The sequence below is a fragment of the Rana temporaria genome, chromosome 1 (assembly GCF_905171775.1).
Source record: "Rana temporaria chromosome 1, aRanTem1.1, whole genome shotgun sequence".
In the NCBI taxonomy this organism is placed as follows: domain Eukaryota; kingdom Metazoa; phylum Chordata; class Amphibia; order Anura; family Ranidae; genus Rana; species Rana temporaria.
The window spans coordinates 560,689,169-560,698,673 of record NC_053489.1 but is presented as its reverse complement, the minus strand read 5'-3'; positions in this window follow the sequence as shown (position 1 = coordinate 560,698,673).

Genomic DNA, 9,505 nt, shown 5'->3' with positions numbered 1-9,505 from the left:
GAGAAGAGAAAAAGGAGAGGGAGAGCGAGTGGATGAACAGAGGAAAATTGGCCTAGGATTGGAATGCTTGGAGATATAGCCAGGTCTTCAGCTTTTTCCTGAACGTATATAGGCTTGGGGAGATACGAATGGTAAGCAGGGTTTGGTTCCAGAGAGTTACCCCCGCAGAGCCACATCCGTTTTCTCCTATGGAATTAGCCTATCGGTATTGCCCAGTGATTAGAGCTTTGTCGGCTGAACGGAGACAGCGTCTAGGTGTATAGTGTGGGGTCAGGTCTGATAGAAACTGAGGGCCCTGTAAATCAGGCAGAGGCTTACGACATCATGCACAACTCTCTCACTCTCCTGAGAGTTTGCCAGGAAGGGAGAAGGAATGAGTCATAAAAGGGCTGCAAAGCTGGAGGTGTGCCTCTGTGTGTCTGTGTAAATCCAGGAAGCCAACAGGCAGCAGCTTCAGCTGCCCACAGTTAAAATGGTTGCAGCAAGACTTCGTGGAGGGAGATTTCTGCAGCATATTTGTACAGAATCACAGTACATATAAAATAATATGCAAAGTGGTTTGAGGAAAGCTTCAGAATGGCAAATATGCGTTTATTACAAATTATGTGAGCAATTCATCTTTCATAAAAGACTAGCAAATTCCATCAAATTCTTTTTCCCTTCTTTCCTATTTAATTGTATAATCTATGCTTCGAGCACCAAAGATACCAAACTAAACTGTGAACACAATAGAGTATCATCCATAGGTGCAGGGTGTTCACTGAGGGTGGGGGGGGTGGGGCGTCACTGTGCTCTGACCCATACTGCACCAATGGATGATCCACCCCTTGTTGACAGTCAGGGTTGATTGGTGCGGTGGTGGGGGCAGTTACAAACACGATCTCCCTGTATGGCTTTCAAAGAAGCAGTTCAGTTGATAGCCACTTCTCCTCCTTCCCTCCAGTGGCTTTCAGCTGCTTCATTGAAAGCTATTACAGGGAAACCAGTGCTTGCAACTGCCCTCACTACCGGATTGATTACACCCCGATTGTCCACCTGTGTGCTCTCCGGTGACCTCCAGTTCATCCTTAGGCCCCCCAGGTGACCCTCCAGTGTCATCCCCCGCCCCCGTGTCGCCCCCTTCTCCCGCCAGCTGCTCTGGAGATTTTTGGCTTTCACTCCTGTCCTGGTAATCATGTCACTTGGAGAGGGAGTGATGGAAATCTTTCCTATGGAAGAACCAGTTTGAAAGCATGGATACTTCAAAAAATAATATGTTATGAAAAAGCCCTTTATACAGTATATACCTCATAAAATTACAGGCCATTGAAGGTTTATTCCAGTCAGAACTGAAAATGAAACCCATGTGATGAGTGCAGCCTATCTGCTTCTATGCAACAGTCAGCAGAGGAAGTTACACAGTGTTTGCTTGTGCCAATATCACAGCGGCCATTTTCTTCAGCTACACCCCCTCATAGCAATCACCTGACCATTTATTAATCACATGAGAATTGAATGTGCTCTTGCATTTAAAAAAGTGGTGTCATTTTAGAACATTTATTAATGAGAAACTGTATCTAAAATTTAAATACTGAACTAGTAATAAGTAATTAGAGAAATAAGAGAGTCCTGGGAAGTAGTGAAGACTTGGCAATGGTATAGCCTATCTCTTTTTAATCTTCACATTCCAAACAGAGTCAAAGTGCTGGTCTGACTACGAGTGGATGCAAATTCTGTGCAAGCAGTTCATATCATAAACACTACAGAACACCAAGAGCAGCACAGTACTTGGAAATATTATTTTCCTTTTCGTACATAATGGGACACAAAGCAGCCATATACAATACTACCAGGGTTATAAACCACCTATAGGTGAATGGACACTGGCATGGACACTGGCAGAATAAAAAAGTCAGGAAGTCCACCTCTATATAACCCCTCCCATACAGGAAGTACTTCAGTTTTTCCGCCAGTGTCTTAAAAGGTGGATGGTCAACTTTTTACTCTGTGCGTTTGCTAAGCTAAAGGTCCCGAGCCGGTTCTTGAGACTCAAGGAACAATTTTATTAATCGGATCCATTTAAAAAAAAAGCTGCTATGCCAAGATAAAATGGTACCCAAACCTTGTAAAGAAGGTCAGAAGCAACTATCAGGTTTTTCCGGTAATGCGACCCCGAGTGGCACTAGACCCTGCGTTGTGGAAATCCTGGGCACTTGAGAACTAAGGCATTGCCTGTAGAGTACTGTACAGGTCAAAGGGAGTGGACCCTCATATTAAAATGGTACTCAGTCCTTGAAGGTGCGTGGCTGCCAGAACACAGCGTGATGGATGAAGGATGGACCTCTGGTTTAGGATATAGTCCTGCGGTGGGAATGACAAGTGGCCACTGTGCGAGCAGGAGCCGATTATTATATATTCCCCTGCAACACTGTTTATCCTAGTCTGATTCGTTTAAAAAAATAAATTTAAATACATTTTTTAAAAAAACACAACTTCCCTTGCTGAACTGTGCTTTTTATTTTGCCCTCAAGGGGGCTTGGGATTGCTGGTCGGCATTTCTCCATTCGGGCAGGAGCGTGCGCGTAAACCATACCACGCTCTGCCCATTGCATACCCCACTCCACCCCACTATGCCCATCGCGTACCCCACACCCATGGTTCTCAACCTCAGTCTTCATGTACCCCCCAACCGTCCATGTTTTCAGATTTCCCTTTACTTTGCACTGCTGTTTTAAATAAATATCCATGACATGGTATTGATAAAAAACGATTTTATCAAAGAAAAGTTCCCAAAACATGGCCCGTTGGGGGTACTTGAGGACTGAGGTTGAGAACCATTGCCCTACACCTCCCCAACTCTGGCCATCGCATACCCTACACCTCCCCAACTCTGGCCCTTGCATACCCTACACCTCCTCAACTCTGGCCCTCGCATACCCTACACCTCCTCAACTCTGGCCCTCGCATACCCTACACCTCCCCAACTCTGGCCCTCTCATACCCTACACCTCCCCAACTCTGGCCATCGCATACTTCATACCACTCTACCCTGTACATCACATACTACACTCCATTCCGCAAATCTCTGGTAAACCTCCATATGTCTGATCTAAAAATATGACAATCTACACAATATATACTCCCCTCCACTGTGTACATCATATAACCCACACCACACCTCTCCATTCCATACATTACATAACCTACACAACTCCACTCTGTACATCTCTGCTAATAAACCTCCATTTGTCTTCAATTTAAAAAAACATAAAAAAGTTGCTCTCGTGGCATGCAGAACATGTCAACATTCATATGGCCACAAAACAAGCCCTGATGCATTCATATTACATTTTTTATGGCTTGTTTACACAATAGGCAGTTGAACCACAGTTGTAGCCCCCTCTAAGCTGCAAAAGTACTAATGCGAGGTGTAAGGAACGGACAATTTATATCTCATATTGAGTTTTGGCAGCCAGCTATAGAAGACAAGTTTTTTCATTTAGGCTGCATTCACATCTAGGCGGACGAAATCGCGGCGTTTTGTCGCCGCAAATCGCAGTAAAAATAGCGGCGTTTTGTACCGCGATTTGCGGCGACAAAACGCCGGTATTGTCCGCCTAGATGTGCCCCAAGATGACCCCCTCTATGGAGATGATTCCCATCTCCTAGCCGAACGCTCGAAGACGCCTGAAAAAAAGGTCCGGGACCTTTTTTCAGGCGGCAGGCGACAGGCGTCCGGCGTTCGGCGAGGAGATGTGAACCATCTCCATAGAGGGACATCTGTTTTCAGCCCTCTGGCGGCAGCGGCGTAGCGCTACAGGCGTAAAAACGCCTAGATGTGAATGCAGCCTTAGGCTTAATTTCCACTGGCGTTTTTACAGCCACTTGTGTTAGCCTTTTTTTCAGCTTAAAAACGCCTGTCCATGTTTATTTTGTAAAAAAAAAACAAAAAAAAAAACAAAATTTTTGTGAGCTGGAGCTCAAAAACGCCGCGGTAGCGTTTTTGAGCGTTTAACGTCTGGCGTTTTTACAGCTCTACTCTGAAGCTTCAGAACGCCCTGGCCCTGCATTTTTTTACAGCTCAAAAACGCCTATGCCATTTGCAGCTCAAAAACGCCTATGTGGGCATGATGCCATAGAATAACATGGACAGGCGTTTTTAAGCTGTAAAAAACGCTCAGAAAAGTGGCTGTAAAAACGTCAGTGGAAATGAAGCCTTATTGTTTAATAATAGAAGTCACGCTAAGTTTATGAATAAAAAATTCAGCACAGGGTAGAATTGAATTGCTATGATAATGTAGCTGGAAATTATATTTACTTTCCCGCCACCTTTGCTTTTTGCTTGAAAATAGTTGTACCCTTATAATCACGTGCACACCACAAATTAGGCAGACAAGCAGGGACTGTACTATGTAATAGTTAGGCCTTATAGTAGTAATACACATAGCAGACAAACTAACATGCTTTATCTGTGAGCCAGTCAGGCTATTTTAGTTACTTAGACTGGAAGGGGGAGGTTGAAGAGGGCTTACACTACAGGAAGTGAATGCCACAGAAGGGACATCACCAGTGGGGCTTCATTCTATATTCTAAGTAGCAGGCTGGAGAAGCAGAAGTAACATCGGAAACTGCACAATGCTCACCCACACAATAGCTGCATATATGGCATTTCAGTAGTTTAAACAGTTTACACAAATGTGTAATCTGTATTTTTACCTTCAGTTTTGCTTTCTGAATTCTCGTGTGTAACTTTGTTTACATGAAGTTTGACAGAACCCTCTTTAAAGAGCATTCCATAATGTGCTCCCTACCTTTGCAATTTACTACCATTTCTGAACAATTCTTAGACCACCATGCTTTGCATATTCTCTACTTCAGTTTACATATCAGATACTCCACCCCACACCATTCTGTAAATGTCATACTCCACTCCACTCTGTGCATCACATTCCCCCCCCCCCACTCTGTGCATTATGTACCCCACAATACTTGGTACCCCCACTGCACATCACACACCCTTCACCACCCCACTATGCCCATCGCATACCCCCACACCACCACACTCTGCCCATCGCATACCCTACACCACCACACTCTGCCCATCGCATACCCTACACCACCACACTCTGCCCATTGCATACTTCATACGACTCTACCCTGTACATCACATACTCCACTTCATTCCGCAAATCTCTGGTAAACCTCCATATGTCTCCGATTTAAAAATATGACAATCTACACAATATATACTCCCCTCCACGGTGTACATCATATAACCCACACCACACCTCTCCATTCCATACATTACATAACCTACACAACTTCACTCTGTACATCTCTGCTAATAAACCTCCATTTGTCTTCAATTTAAAAAAAACATAACAAATTTGCTCTCGTGGCATGCAGAACATGTCAACATTCATATGGCCACAAAACAAGCCCTGATGCATTCATATTAAAATTGTTATGGCTTGTTTACACAATAGGCAGTTGAACCACAGTTTTAGCCCCCTCTAAGCTGCAAAGGCATGCCATGGTGCTTTGTGACAATAATGATATCCTATTCAACAGGCAGTACTGTCGCTAAACACGCCAATTCAAATTGAATAGGGCCAACCTGCCCTGTTACTGTACGGTCGTGTAGAAATTTAATGGTTAAAGCAGGTGATAAGAAGGCAACATATCACCTCCCAGACACCTGTCAACCAGCCCCTGAAAAACGATCCACTGTATATCATGTACACCAGGGGTGCTCAACCTTTTGAAGAGCAAGGGCCACTTAAAGCGGTTGTAAACCGCATATATAATTTTTTTTTTTTTTTTACCTGCAAGGCAAAATGCATAATCAGCTAGTATGCACCGCATAATAGCTGATTATGAAATACTTACCTAAAAACGAGGTGAACAACACTTACCTGGTTCACAAGCCGAGCGAGATGTCATCTTGCTCCGGCGTGTCCTTCCGGGTATCGCCGCTCCAGCGCTGTGATTGGCTGGAGCGGCGCCGCTCCAGCGCTGTGATTGGCTGGAGCGGGCGCCGCTCCAGCGCTGTGATTGGCTGGAGCGGCGATGACGTCACTCCCGCGCATGCGCGCGGGAGATTTAAAAATCGGCAAGGTCCGGCGGCTGCCGGATCTTCCGCCGTGGATCCCCCCTGCGCATGCGCCGCCCGCATTGCGAGGGGAATATCTCCTAAACCGTACAGGTTTAGGAGATATTCTTTTTACCTACAGGTAAGCCTTGTTATAGGCTTACCTGTAGGTAAAAGTGCAAATTTAAGGTTTACAACCGCTTTAAGTGGCTTGGTAACCGGTTGCGGGTTACACTCCGCATATGCAGAACGAACACGGACACAGCCCACTCGACTCTATGAGCCCTCCAATCGCCCCTTCTGTGTGTTTTTTATTTTAGCGGATCAGATTAAAGGTAGGTGGGTGTAAACGGACATAAGTCTGTTTACATTTTCCACTCCATAGAGCTTTTACACTGATGCACTGTGGTTTACAGACACTGTGGGTGCAGAGCAGTGCGCTTGTGGCTTTCCTACGGGTTAGCTGCACTTTGCCATAGACTTCTATTATATCCTGCAGGTGTGGTGCAGTTTCTGAAAGCGCACCAAACTGTAGGTAATAACAGAGGTCATTGGCTCAACCAGCCATCAGGGTCATTGGCTCAACCAGTGGCCAAATGTGGCCCGCGACCTCCTGCTCCCTGAGCAGGAGGTCGCGGGCCACATTTGGCCACTGGTTGGGCACCTTTGATGTACACATTATGTGATCCCCAGTAGAACAAATATGTCCAACAAGTAAGACAAATCAACCATAAGATAAAATGATCAAATCAGATTTAAGTGACCCTGGGTGACAGCGGTGGACTTAGACACCAGAGATCTGTGCAAGAACAATATTGGGCTTCCCATTTAGCTAATAACCAAGTACAAACACTGATTTACTGCGTTTTGATATATAAACAGATGGTTAAGTAGCTAGACAAATCTATCCCGTAGACAGATGCAGATGGAGAGAAGCAAGACCATAAACTGTCTAATGGTCCGAATTTGGAACAGCAAACACTCACTGAAAGTCTAATTGATTTCAAAATGAAATGGGAGAAGCATCCTGCATGTCTCAGCATTGGACAGGCCGGTCAGTAAAGCAGGGTGCTGCTGCCCGATACCACTTGGATATTACATCCAATAGCTTGGGCATCATAACAAACGCTCTGGTGTATGTGACAGTGGGAGGGGGTGAGCAGAGATTCTCAGTTTTGTTCCAAGAAAATAAAGTTTTAAGGGCAGTAATATTATAAACAATCTCAAATGCGTCTTCAAGATAACAGATCAAAGTTCTGTTTCATGAGTGGTGGTGTTTTCTTTGGATGAATTGGCCTGTCTTGCCGATTACAGCAAAAGTTGCAGACAAATTAGAAGAGAAATAGTCCTAAAATGCTGTTTGGGCGAAAAGGGGCGATCTAACCACAGGACATTTTCCCACAAGACAATATTCTGTAACCCAGGGCTCGACAAATCCCGGGCGCCAGGTCGCCGTGGCGACTAGAAATAGGGTCCTGGCGACTTGGCTTGGAAGGGGGGCAACATTTTTTTTTTTTTTGAGCTGGCGCCATCTGGTGGTGGCCGTTGGTATTACAAGTTAAACAGCAATTCTAATGTAATTTTTCACTATTTTCACTGCCACCTTCTTCCCTCTAATTAGAACCCCCAAACATTATATATATTTTTTATCCTAACACCCTTGAGAATAAAATGGCGATCGTTGCAATACTTTCTGTCATGCCGTATTTGCGCAGCGGTCTTACAAGCGCACTTTTTTGGGAAACAATTACACTTTTTTTAATTAAAAAATAAGACAACAGTAAAGTTATCCCCATTTATTTTAATATTATGAAAGATAATGTTACGCCGAGTAAATTCATACCCAACATGTCACGCTTCAAAATTGCGTCCGCTCGTGGAATGCCGACAAACTTTTACCCTTTAAAATCTTCATAGGCGACGTTTAAAAAAATCTACAGGTTCCATGTTTTGAGTTACAGAGGAGATCTAGGGCTAGAATTATTGCTCTCGCTCTACCAATCGCGGCGAAACCTCACGTGTGGTTTGAACACCATTTACATATGCGGGCGCTGGTCACGTATGTGTTCGCTTCTGCGCGCAAGCTCGTCGGAACGGAGCACGTTTTCTGGCTCCTAACTTTTTTAGCTGGCTCCTAGATTCCAAGCAAATTTGTCAACCCCTGCTGTAACCTATTGTATTGTATTCCCTTCAAGGAAAAATATAACAAATACAAGATACCGTACATCATGATTGTCTTATGTCCCCTTTTGTGCAGTCATAATGTGCTTTTAAAAGTTCTGGTGTGTGGAGCTCCTGCCTATAGGGGGGTTCCTTTACCTTGCAAGGTCTCCCTGAAGACACCCCCTGTTCAGGGGACGCATGCGCTCTCCCGCTGTGCTTGAGGAATGCAAGCATATTCGTGGCAGCGAGCTGGCCCAGGGATGCAGTCTGGCACTGTGTCAGACATATGCACATAATGGGCAGCACTTGGTGCTTTGTATGGACATATGTGCAGTACAGGCAGCACAAAGGAATCATGGGACATGTAGTCCCGAGAATCTATGACATGCGCAGGGTGCACTCTACCTAGCCGGAAGTGCGGGGAAGGGCAGAAGAGAGGGAAGCAGGACACTAAACAGTTAAAATGTAGAACGGGCACAATAAACATTTAAACAGTAAACAGTGTAATGCGCTCAAATGATTGTTTAATAAATAAATAACCAAAACAAAAAACATATACAAGTCACAAAACTTTAACCCCAATAATTACCATAAATATATAAAGGCCTCATGCACACTGGATGTTTTTACAGCTGCTGTTTTGGGCTTCAGGCGTTTTTTTTTTTTTTTCTGCAGCCATTTAACGCCCCAGCATGTTATCCTATGTGTCCATGCACATATAGGCTTTTATCAGCGTTTTTTGTCAGGGGCGTTTTCTAGCTGCAAAAAAAAAACACGAACTAGTGCGTTTTTCAGCTGTAAAAATGCTCCAACTCTGTTAAAAGCTTAAAAAACACAGCTATTCTGTGTTTATGAGCGTTTTTGAGCAAGTATAGTTTTACTTAAAAAACGCTACTGCAAAACTCATTCTACAGCTAGCATTACTGGCATTTTTATAATGTTCAGTGTGTGCACGAGGCTCTAATAAATGCATCCATGCAAATCAAAAAGTGCATGTCTAACAAAGTGCAAAGTTCACTCACACAGGGGGTTATTTAGGCAAATCCACTTTGCACTACAAGTGCAAACTACAAGTGCAAAGTGCACTTGAAATTGCACTGAAAGTGCACTTGGAAGTGCAGTCGCTGTAAATTTGAGGTGTAGATCTGAAATGAAGGGAAGCTCTGCTGATTTTATCATCTAATCATGTGCAAGCTAAAATGCTGTTTTTTATTTTCCTTTGCGTGTCCCCCTCGGATCTATAGTGACTGCACTTCCAAGTGCACTTTACAC